The sequence below is a fragment of the Triticum urartu genome, chromosome 7A (genome assembly GCF_056163025.1).
Source record: "Triticum urartu cultivar PI428250 chromosome 7A, HENAU_Tu73, whole genome shotgun sequence".
In the NCBI taxonomy this organism is placed as follows: Eukaryota; Viridiplantae; Streptophyta; class Magnoliopsida; order Poales; family Poaceae; genus Triticum; species Triticum urartu.
The window spans coordinates 115,199,314-115,211,297 of NC_141879.1; the positions used below are offsets into that span (position 1 = coordinate 115,199,314).

Genomic DNA, 11,984 nt, shown 5'->3' on the forward strand with positions numbered 1-11,984 from the left:
AATGTGTCAATGTAGTGGTTTATGATAGGAAAGGTGGTGACGTGACCACATGTGATATAGGATAGGCGATGGAGAATAATACTCCTACAATGAAAATTCTTGGTGGCAGATCCAATGACGGTGTCATGAGAAAAGGGGAAGAAAGATGGGGTAGCACGCTCGGACTAGAAGAGAGGCAACAACACAAGGAGATGGATGTAAGGTAAAAGAGACATGCAACGTGGTCCGATAGCAGCGCTCCCGCTGCCTTGACCCATATGAGCGCAATAAAAATCTGCAAACTCCCATGTGTAACAATTTTCCATCATAAAATGTTGGGCAAAATCCAGAAGCTATTGAGCATAAGTACTTAGATATGGAAAACACCAGACAGAAATGGGCGTTTTCTCATTTTCTGGCTAGTATTGAACCCAGAAAGACGGATGCATTTATTGTACCTAATATCGTTCGGAAAGGTTGGAGATACTTGGTATTCCATGCATGTGTAATTTTGGACAAGTCCACATCAGATTTCACTACGCCATCATCACTTTTTAGTGATGAACAAAGAGAAAAGTATACTTTTCATCCCTTAATTCTTGGCGAAGTCTAGATTTGGTCCCTCAACTTCAAAACCGGACAACTTGCGCCCTTAACTACTGAAACCGGCCAAGATTCATCCCTGGTCACAGTTTTGACCGGTTTTGGTGTGTCCCAACCCAGTTTTGACCGTGCCGACTCAAATTCGCATACCTTTTCCAAGTCCGTTTAATGTTTTCAAATTCGGGTATTTTTTTCAAATACGTGAACTTTTTAAAAATTTGTGTACTTTTCCAAATTTGCGTACTTTTTCCATTCACGTACTTTTATTTAAATCCACGTACTTCTTTAAAGTTCCTGTGGTTTTTTTAAATTCATGTAATTTTTAAAAATTGACATACTTATTCCTATTCATGTATATTTTTTTGGGTTTGAAAATTTTATGTGAAATTGAAAACGTATGCAGATTTGAATATCTTTTATGCGAATTAGAAAAAAATGTGTGGATTTGAAAATTTATATCAACTTGAAACAAGTATGTGAATTTCAAACAAAGTTCATGGATTGGGAAGGAACGCGAACTTTAAAAAGTATGCGGATTTGAAACAAGTACGCGAATTTAAAAAACAGATGGATTTGAAAAAAAATACTTGGATTTGATAAAATTACACGAAGTTGAAAAAATACACTGATTTGAGAAAATTACGCAAATTAAAAAAATCATGGATTTGAAAAAGTACACAAATTTCAAAATAGTTCACAGATTTGAAAAAGGTATGTTTATTTTTGAAAAAATTGCATGACCTTGAAAAACTATGTGGATTTGAAAAGAGTATGTGAATTTTAAAAAGTTCACGGATATGAAAAAATTACGCGAATTTTAGTCGGCACCGGTCAAAACCGGGGTCAGTCAGCACCAAAACCGGTCAAAATCGAGACCAGGGACAAACCTTGTCCGGTTTCGTTAGTTGGGGGTGCAAGTTGTCCGGTTTCGGAGTTGAGGGACCAAATTTAGACTTCACCGAGAGTTGAGAGACGAAAAGTATACTTTTTTCATGAACAAATAATACAGTCGCCGATAGGTTTTACGGCCGTCACTGGCTAGTAATTCATGACAGGCGCACCATTTTACATGCTTTGGGTTTTAACAACTCCTAACATGATTTCAGTGCTACATGAATAATTTCTCAGTAAGAACTTCAAAGGAAAACACCAGAATGGATCACTGTCAAATACAATCTGTTCGATTGTGCAAGACCGTTACTTTTGCACTTGAGTGAAAAATGAGCTAGTAACTTAGGAAGGTGTACAAATCATGTATTATATTCAATTATGCGAAGAGAATCAAGTTTTAATTATTATCGTTCCCAGTTTACATAACTTTTTTTTACCTGCATAATCGTATAAACTAACATTACGGTCACAAAAGATATCCATTTTAGATATACCATGAAAAGTTATGTACCTATTATTAGTTAATTATCCCATAAGTTTCTATTCAGAAGTCTGGTACAAATCTGCGAAACAAAATAATTAATTCATCATGCATTGATCTATATTTGGTTTACTTGAAACTTCTACAAGATATGCAGTTTACTATCGGAAATTGGCAATGGCTCCTAGGTGCATATGCACCCATTATCCAAATACACATTTTGAAAAATTGAAAAATTCCGAACAAAAATCCCGCGTGTATATTCGGACATTCTATGTGCGTGCACAAAGTTTTCGGTGGAAAACGAGGCAAATTATGGAATAGGGGCAACATCCTCCTCGTCTTTGATACACGTGTGGTTGCAACAGATGAGGTGTCAGTTTTTGAAATTTCCTAATATGGCTGTCTGAGCCAGCATGGCGCCTGCCATCACAATACATTTTTTTCTAACAGAACATTATGAGCGAAATAACTGTCTTATTTTCACTTCATTGCTCTGGATTGTTAGGCTTGTTAGATATCTGGGCTAGCTAGTTTCCAAGGAGTTAACCAAGATTAAATTTGTAAAGTGGAAGAACAACTTTTATGGGAAAAAAATTAGGTTGGCATGTCAGTTCTGTTTCAAGCAAATTCTTTGGTGAAGATATGTTTGGTTACTGGTAGATTATGCCACTAGGATCTTGTATCCTCAACAAAGTGTTGTCACAAAATTAAGACCAGTGAGACCAGCATTACGCTTGCAAAATTAATGACTAGGTGATAAAAAATATGAGAATCGCCAACTAGTTGGTTGTTGCATCTCTGTCGTGTGCAGCCAGTCCGCGGATGTCGGATCCTAGCGCAACATTGAGGGCTAGGTAAGTGGAATCCCACTCTGTTATTAGCCCCCCATAGACTTCAGTCTAAACAAAAATATGCAGGCAATGACAGCCAAATAGTATGTAATGGTTAGTGCAACAGGAAAAGGCCTTGTTCACTGTACGTAAGCATCATGGTGCCAGCCTAATCATGCCATTAGGTATGCAGATCAGCTGGCTAAGCCGTTGGCACTTCAGAGTTGGCGATCCGACGATCCCTCAAATGTTGATCAAACTTGTGACACAGAATGTAGACATGCACGTTGCTTCTGAAATTGATAAACAGAAGGCTTTTGCGGAATAGTTGATTCGTGCAAGTTCGTTTATATTATTCTCATACAATATTCAGAGTCAAATGGCATGCCAACCGCTGGTCTGTTACCTACTCTATACTTTTGTGGGGCTTGTTCATTGACTACTTAAGCTTGTTCATAGGTCGAAGTACTTGACTTTCGTGCTTAAAAGAGCACTAACAAATTAATAGTGCGGTGCAGAGTTCATTTATGTCAACTTCCCTCATACCGTGTCTTTTTTTCGATAAAGGGTGGACTTTATTAACTCAAAATGAAGCATCAAGAGAATACAAACACAATGAACACACATCCGGTCTCTGCATAGGTAGGATGCACACAGCCAACACCAACACACGCACACAAAAACACGCCGGTAAATAGCTAAGTCATATAAGACCAAAGCTATACGTAGGCGAGAAAAAATATATAAAAAAAGCCCCAAAGCGATCAGATCAACGATCAGCAAACTATAACAATGACCATATATATCTGCACCGACCATCTCTTGACACCACGCGGACGACGAGATTCTTCAACAGCAACGCCTTCGAGAAGGGAGCGACACTCAAATGTCACCGTCACCGGATCCAGCCACCCAAAGCTAGAATCTAGGCTTTCACCCTGAAGAATCAGTCCGAGCATTCCGAATAATGCCTTCAACAAGGTAACGATGTAAAAAATCGCCATTGCTAGGTATACCAAAATTGGGTCAGACCTAGGCTTTCACCCCGGAGTTCGAGACCGGGTGCTCAAGTAGCACCGCCATCGAAGTCATTCAGGTGTTGTCGCCACCACCTTTTCACAATCCCAGCAGCTATCATCGCTGCACAACCACCCCTCTGCATCAAGACTCCATCCATAGTTTGCATCTCGCCACCGAAGTCAACCACCTGATCTGCAGAGATGAAACTCACACAAAGATATTTCAATGGCGACCGCAATCAGCGAGGCAAGTAGCCAGGACCATGGGCTGCAACTAGTCGTTGGCCGTCATCTACACGCACGTGCACCTCAAGCGGCCGTCTGTGTGCGTAAGCATCCATGGACAATCCCCGCATGCTTGTCTTGATCGTATTCCAAGCCATGGAGACGAACCAGAACGGAAGACCGGAATCACCGGCTAGCAACCAGATAGGGACGCACCAAGCCATGGAAATAATCTAGATCAGAAGGCTGGCAACCACCAGCAGACTGCCACATCGGGAGGCCGGCAATCACCAGCGAACTTGCTAGATCGGCAGGGCCAGCAACGCACCACGGCGACGGCGGCGGCCAGATCAGGAGGCAACCACCAGGGAAGAATGGCATCCAACAGTGCAGCCTCCTGGAGAATTGGAGAGCGCAGAGCGCACAACTCGAGCTGCCACAAAGCCAAACCAACATTGGCCATTGGTATGGAGCAGCCATCGCATCTTCTCCAGGCCGATCTTCATATCTCGAGGAAGACCCTCATGGATCGAAGGGCGTTAAGTCCAAGCGGCTACATCAGCACCCCACCGGAGGACCAAACACCAACAAAGGCACGACCCATGAACTGGTGATGCTGCCAGCCTCCGATTCCGCCGCCGAAGTGCAGATCATCCACGGGAGTGCCACCACCACATGCCTAACACACGCCCACCACACCCTCCGCCTTTGACGGCAGGGAAGGGCCCCGCCGCCGCTGCCGTGGAGCCGGCGGCGACGGCGGCGGCGAGAGATCAGAGACGAGGGGTGGTTGGCTCGGCCTCTCGTATCCCCTCGTACCGTGTCTGTCCACAAGAAATTCATAAGCGCGGTGGTTAGGACTTTGAACACTGACTCTGCCGGCTATATGTACTGTGTGTGCATATTTCTGGCCGCAGAAATAAATGAATAATTTTATGTATAATCAGAATTTCAAATAGAGTGGAAGGTTGAGCCAGGAATCAAGCATAAACTAGTGGAGAAACATTTGAGGGAAAATTATTTCTGGTGAATTGTTACATTTACCAATATAAGATGACATATTAATATTATGTACAACTAAGTCAATTTTACATAGCAACATTCTTTACTTTAACCATGTCACTGCAATTAGAGTATCTCACTAATACAAAATAGGAAAGCCCATTGTTGCCGGGTATACATTTCGTATAGGTAGTGGGGTCGGTGATCAAGGGGCTTTGCAGTCAAGTGACGAACCCACTGCAAGAGAGGTTTCTCAAATGGGTCGGAATAATATTCGTCTGGAAAATTGAGTAGCTTATGTCTTGGTTTGTTGTCGCTTCAAATCCGCTCGTGAATTATGCTGACATAGTTGGTTTTCCGTTAGGGGCCGTTTGCGATAGCTCTATCACGTTGGTTCGGCTCTACCGGTAATCTAGTGGTTCTACTTCGCTCTATGTTAGCTTCAGAAACATCGACAGACAGAATAAGCATGCAACAAAATTATATTTATATCCTCAATGAATCATCATACAACTGACAAAAAATTCCAATTTATATTCGATCATCGGTGAAATGAAGATTCTGACCTATAAAAAAAGAGGGTCATACGTGTAGAAGTTGTGATGTAATGTCTTTTGTTATTTAATACCAACACCTGAGTCTCACTATAGGAAAAAAAAACTTCTAAGCCGAGTGTGCAAACCACTTGGTGAAGGTCAATTTCACCTCGACAGCAGTTACGCTGAGTGTGACACTCGGCAAACGAACTTGGCGTATACCCAGGGGCGGATCTGGGCCCCAGGCCCCCAGGGCCCAAGCCCGGGGCGTGGCTTTTTTTAGTTATTACCTAGGCATGTTTTTGAATTGGGACCGGGGCTTTGCCCAACTAACAGCCAGGGCCCAGCCCAACACACTCACACAGGCCTCGTCCAGGACTCCAACTCGCTCGATCCATCCCAATCGCAGACCTAGCGAGGCAGCGAGCAGCAGACAGCAGCCGCGCAGGCAGGTGAGTCCGCCGCCGCCGCCCGCCCCGTCGCCCGCGGCCCCGCGCCCCCCGGCCTCCGCCCGTCCGCCGACCGCCGCTCACGCCTCACCCCGTCGCGGCGTCTCCCGTCCGGCCGTCCCCCGCTGGCGCCTGGCGCCTGGCGGCTTGCTGCTCGCCTGCTCGCGCCCGGCCCCTTGCTGCCTTGCTGGCCCTGCTGCAGTGCTGCTGCTCCGCTGCTCGCCGGCTTCCCGGCTCGCCCGCTCTGCTCCGGCCTCTCCTGGCTTCTGGTCTGAAGTCTGCTGGATTGGTAATGGATTGGCTGATGTTGAATGTTGATAGAAATTTTTGAATATTTTTGATCTGCTGCTGCCTGCTGTATTTGAATGTGAATGTTGTTGCTACATTATATCTGTTGGCCTGTTGCTACTGTTAAAGTGTTAATACTAAGTGAATATCAATTTCATTTCATTTTGTAGAATAAAAGATGAAGAGCTATTTTTCATCTGTGGCAGCAACAGAAGTGTCTACACCTGGGGTTTTAGCCGGAGGAAATGAAGGAGCTGAGAGGAGTGAAGCAACTCCAGAAAATGAAACCAATGCAGAAATGGGACCACCGCCTTTGACTTCAAACAACCCGCCTTCAATCTCAACTCGAGAAAGTAATATTCCAGATTCTGCTCGTGGTCAACTGAGGGAAGGTGATATTCAACCTGATCCTCGTCTTAGGAAACCTATTGAAAGCAATGGGACCACCGCCTTTATCCGGACATTAGAGATGTTGCTAGAAGGATGTATGTAAATATGGGTCCATGCCAACCAACTGGGCATAAATTTAAAAAAGAAACTAGAGGAACATCTTTGAAAAAGAGATCCTTTCAAGCTAAATGGTTCGGGAAGCATTCCGATTGGTTGGAATATAGTGTTGCTAAGGAGGCGGCCTTTTGTTTCTCACTACACCACGACACTACATTCCCTACAGACATGTGTTGAAAAAAGATACTATCGCCGTCCAACAGTTGATTGGGAAATGTTGTAACAGATAGTTGGTTGGGAAAACCAATAAACAGTAGCAGACCATCGGACGGGAATACCCGAACATTTAATGTCGAACTGTGGGTTGGGAAAGCTCGCACACACATCCATTGATCGGTCGGGAAATAACCCCGACCAATGGTCTGTGCCAAATGGGCCTGCGCGCGTAGAGAAAAAATAGCGCCAACATTTGGCCCAAGCCCGCGAAAGTTCCCCCAACGCATAAGGCAAGCGGAGCCAAATCCCTAATTCCCCTTTCCCATTCCCCACGCGCGCCGCCCTGGGCTCTCCGCCGCCGCCACCGCTTTCTTCTCCACGCGCCACCGCGCCATTCTATCGCCCCCGCACGAACCTGCTGGACTGCTGCCCCACACCGCCTGCCCCCACGCGCTCGAACCCTCTCCTCTGCCCCGGTGCTCTCCCCTGACCACAAGAACTCTGGCGTCGTCACCGTCATGGCGCGCGCCGGGCAGATCCCAGGGAAGACGGGGTTCAACCTGCTGCAGAGGGACGTTGCCCTGTACTAGAAGACTGTGCCGGCCGTGGTGAAGCACTCCTCGGAGGCGCTGCTGCTCGTGGTGTCCAACCCCGTCGATGTCTTCGCCTACCTCGCCTTGCAACTTTCAGGGTTGGGTTCCAGGCGAGCGGCGTCATTTGCTCCTCCAGGTTCTGGTTCCTCATCAACGAGCCCCCCGCCATCAACACACAGGACGTGCAGGTAACTTACTAGACCCGAACCCATCCATGAATCCATCGGCCTGTTGCTCTCCCGATAAAAATTTCTCAGGTTCATAGAAATGCTTTACGAGTATTTGTTTTTTCCGAAAATCTAACTTGTTACTATTTTGTTTGATGGTTTCCAGAAGAAGGTAGCAAATGCAACAGGCCTTCCAGAAAATCTTCATGTACTAATATTCTCATAGAAAATTCTTCATTGCCATATATATTTTCCATTGATATATCATTAAGCATCAGTTGTATGCTTTACGAGTAGAAGTTGCTGCCTGGCTTCACATGCTACTTGTCATCCACTTTAAAGCGTGCTTGTGCTTCACGCCTTACCAGGAAGGAGTTCGGTTAACTGAATTTTTCTGCATGCATGCTTTCTCTGAACTGACTGAACACCATGTCTGAATTTTGCTGTCTGCATGCTTGCCTCGCTGTTGCACAAACCATATGTAGGAGGTCTCTGTCAAAAGAATGAAATGATCACCTACAAAAATGGTTCCATCCATCCTTTAGTGCTGGCACTATGAATGTACTTGCTTGGTTCCATTTTAGTTCAGAAGACATGCTCCTGAACAAACATGCTACCATTGTTATGCGCAGTTTCGTGCTATTTGACGTATGAACACTTAACTAAAAGCAAGAGTGCACGAAATCTTGAGGCATAGTTAGTGCTGATGACAGCCACTCCTTAATTTACCCACCACTCTTCGGAGTCTTCAAATTGAACTTTTGTTCAGTTAATTCTGAAAGAATTACCTTAACCATTACTAGTTGCTATTTGATTGATTACATTCATCGGGATATGAGCGCGATGAACATGTATTGCCGCTGGTGAGGTGTATTGGTCACGTGACATGCTAGCTTGAGGTTTTCAGTGGAAACCTACAACACAACAGACTTCTCTTTTGCTAGTTGCAACCATAATCAAGGGTATGAAGATCGGAAAAGATAAGACTATATAGAGGCCACGTAGCAAAGGACATTACGGTGAGCCAAAAGGTCACAAAATTGTATATCCTCCTTTTTAATATTAGCAACCCAATGTTGAGAGCATTTCTCAAATGCAGCTCCCATATGCTTCTGTACAAAGGACATGTAGGATTTTTTTAGCCCGACCAACATTTGAAAACAAAGGCAGGACATCAGTCGATGATAGTAAAGTCCCTAGAAATTCAGTAGATGTTATTTGTCCAGTTTACACTCATGTTTAATTTCTGCATAGTTTGTTTCCTAATTTCCTTTCCCATGTAATTATTATGTTGTTATTCTACATTCTGCACAGTACTTATCAGATTCAAGGCAGTAGTTATATAGTTGATTAGTTGTTGCAATTTGTGCTACATATATATGTAGATTTGTGAAAGTATTTCTAAATAGCAATAATGTTAGGCAAGGTGCGGGTGATGTCCTGCCTCCTTCTCTGTTCAATTTGCACTCCTGCCAGTGTCCTCACATAATAAATCTAATTAAATGAAGTCGATATATTGCTATATCTTCTGGACCAAATGTTACCCATGTTATGAATATTGATCTGCAATAGCATGTCCTTAATTGAAATTCCATGTATAGTATTTGTCAAAAGATGGAAATAGCAGAATCTTTGTCGCAATGTTTTATAGTTTCATACTTCCATTTATCAGAGACAATACTGCTTGAAAGTATCATAACTCCACTGAGAGTGAATGAGTTTTAACCAGGAGTGTTGTGCTGTAGGATTCCCAAACCACCACAGTGCCCCCTTCAACCGCGAACCGGTTTATTGATGCGCCTCCGCAACCTTACAGGCCGCCGTAGTCCATGCAGCAGCTAGCAGCAAGGCCCATTGACGTCGCCGCACAGTCCAGGTACAAATAATAAAACACAACTTTGTAACTTTCTAAGCAACGCACGAGTAGAAAATTGTTGTATGCAGAAGTGAGGCTACACATGGTTGCAATTACTTATTTCAAGCTCGAGCATTTAGTTTCTGATGATGTGATCACAAGATTGTGTTTTTTATGTATATTAATCTGATAGAACTATATGACACTAATGATGGGTGGCTTGGATGCAATACTTTAACCTAAAATTTAACCTGAAGAGAATCTTATGTTTGCCCTGTTTCCAGAATATTTTAAATATCTGAATGGTGTGAACAAATGAAATCAAACTATTTTTCTCCGTTGTTCTCATCGGGGTGTCCTCATAGTTCTCTGAGCAAGAAATACGATCCAGAGAAGCAAAAGTCAAGTTCATCTGTTTGGAGTTGCAAAAGTAACTAGAAGCGATCATTTTTTATATTTATATTTAGGATCCTTGGGTTCATAGTTGTTGTACACCTTCTTATCAATATTTGACAAAGTAATAAAAGATGGTTGATAAATATGTTGCTCTGAACCTTGGCTTATCAAGTGGTGGAGCTTTGAGAGGGAGAACCTGGGCTGTAACCCCCCTCCCCTACCCAGCAAAAAGCAAAAACGTTAGTACCCCACTGCAATAGGATGGTAGCACTGTAGCCCAGCTCATTTACTTGAGGAGATGAGCACTCCACCAGACTGTTTCTCAATGTCTCATTTTTGTCTCCTGTAGTAAACAACTTTGGCGATGCTCACAATAGGCAGTGACGCCATGTGGTGGTGTGGAGCGTTGGGGTCGGTAAGCAGAACATCATCAACTCTGCCTCACCTCTTCCACTCGTGCTTTCCGATGGTACCCTATTGATGTATTGTAGTGCAGTCTTATTCTTTTGATTTTCCTTTTTTGTTTAGTTTTAACTCATGTTGGGAAAGGTTCTAATTAGGTCGAACTTTTCACTAAATGGAAAGGTCAAACTCCATGGTTAAGTAGTATTTTGGTACTTCCCGCGGTAGAAGGTTGTATTTTGGTAGTGCTCTGTTTTGGAGAAGCTTTTATATGTAATTGGTGTTAGAAATGTACTCCCTTTGTAAAGAAATATAATAGTAAGCAGATAGGATCAATATACTTAACATGCTACAATTTCTAACTTGTGGTTGTACTTCGGTATTCCAAAAACGAAATCATATCATTAGAGAGGCTAGAGTTTGTGCAATGTAACTGCTAATATGTTGTATGAGAAGTTTCAGCGGAGGCTTGCTGAGCAGATGCATAATATTAACTCGGGATTTTGACTTGCAGATGTTCAATCTGGAGGATTTTCTCCAATGAGATGTAGAATGAAGGCTTTGATGTCAAGTACGAGAATGATGCAAGGATGTTGGTGGAAGGCTGTGAGGATGGGTATTGCCCACTACAAGGAGCAGGCAGATGATGTGCCTCTTAGACAAATTCCAGAAAACAACGCAAGGAATTTTTGCTCACACAATGAACCATAATGTCTCCTCTATTTCATTAGTTACATCAGTTTGCAGGAAACTTGGATGGTCACTGGTTCATAACAGATGAACTATTTATATGTGAAAATTAATGTGTGTTATTATTGTTTGGTTTTGATTTATTATTGCTAGATGGCAACCATGTTACTGTTATGAACTATGCAACTTGACTGATATTCTGTTGGTACGTAAAATCTGTATGTGAGGGCAATTGACGTTGGTACATGAAATCTGTATGTGAGGGAAATTGGATGTTGGTTGGCAAAACAATTCCTGTCCAACTGTTGGTCGGGAAAGCCCATGAAAGGCCCAACGGAATGTCGGTCGGGAAAGATTTCCCTGACAGATAGTCGGTCGGGAAAGGTCCATGTCAGCCCTGTCAGATAGTCGGTCGGGAAAGAATACATGTCAGATAGTCGGTCGGGAAAGGCCCATGGCAGCACCCACGGACTGTTGGTCGGGAAAGGCCCATGGCAGCACCCACGGACTGTTGGTCGGGAAAGGCCCATGGCAGGCCCAACAGAATGTTGGTCGGGAAAGATACTCCATAGCTGACAAGCAGTCGGTCGGGAAAGATATGTCGGTCGGGAAATGGCTTTCCCGTCTGGACTTTCCCCAATAGACATGATTGGTCGGCAATACTCTTTCCTGACCGACTGTTTGTTGGCAGAACTTGTATTCCCGACCAATTTGGCTGTTGGGGATGTAGTGCTGTGGTGTAGTGTCTATTGCTTTCGTTTTAAGCAACCTAGAGCAGAAAACTATGGTGTTGAGGCATTCACAACAATAGGGTTTAAAAATTGAAAGGATGGACTTAGTATTATTGATACACATGTTGGTAAACATGATAGTGCTCACAATAGAGCTAGACAACAATATATGGCATTCAAA

The 11,984-nt window shown here is 43.6% G+C and overlaps 1 long non-coding RNA gene across 2 annotated transcripts; it reads left to right on the top strand.

Moving 5' to 3' along the window:
- Positions 1–5,992: 5,992 nt before the first annotated feature.
- Positions 5,993–11,215, top strand: LOC125520215 (uncharacterized). 2 transcript variants are annotated; one of them, XR_007288522.2, is made up of 5 exons: positions 5,993–6,307; positions 6,477–7,750; positions 7,896–9,605; positions 10,330–10,395; positions 10,897–11,215. It is a non-coding gene; the product is annotated as an uncharacterized LOC125520215 (long non-coding RNA). The 2 variants fall into 2 exon arrangements; XR_007288523.2 differs by having other exon boundaries at positions 6,003–6,307; positions 9,475–9,605.
- The last annotated feature ends 769 nt before the right edge of the window (positions 11,216–11,984 follow it).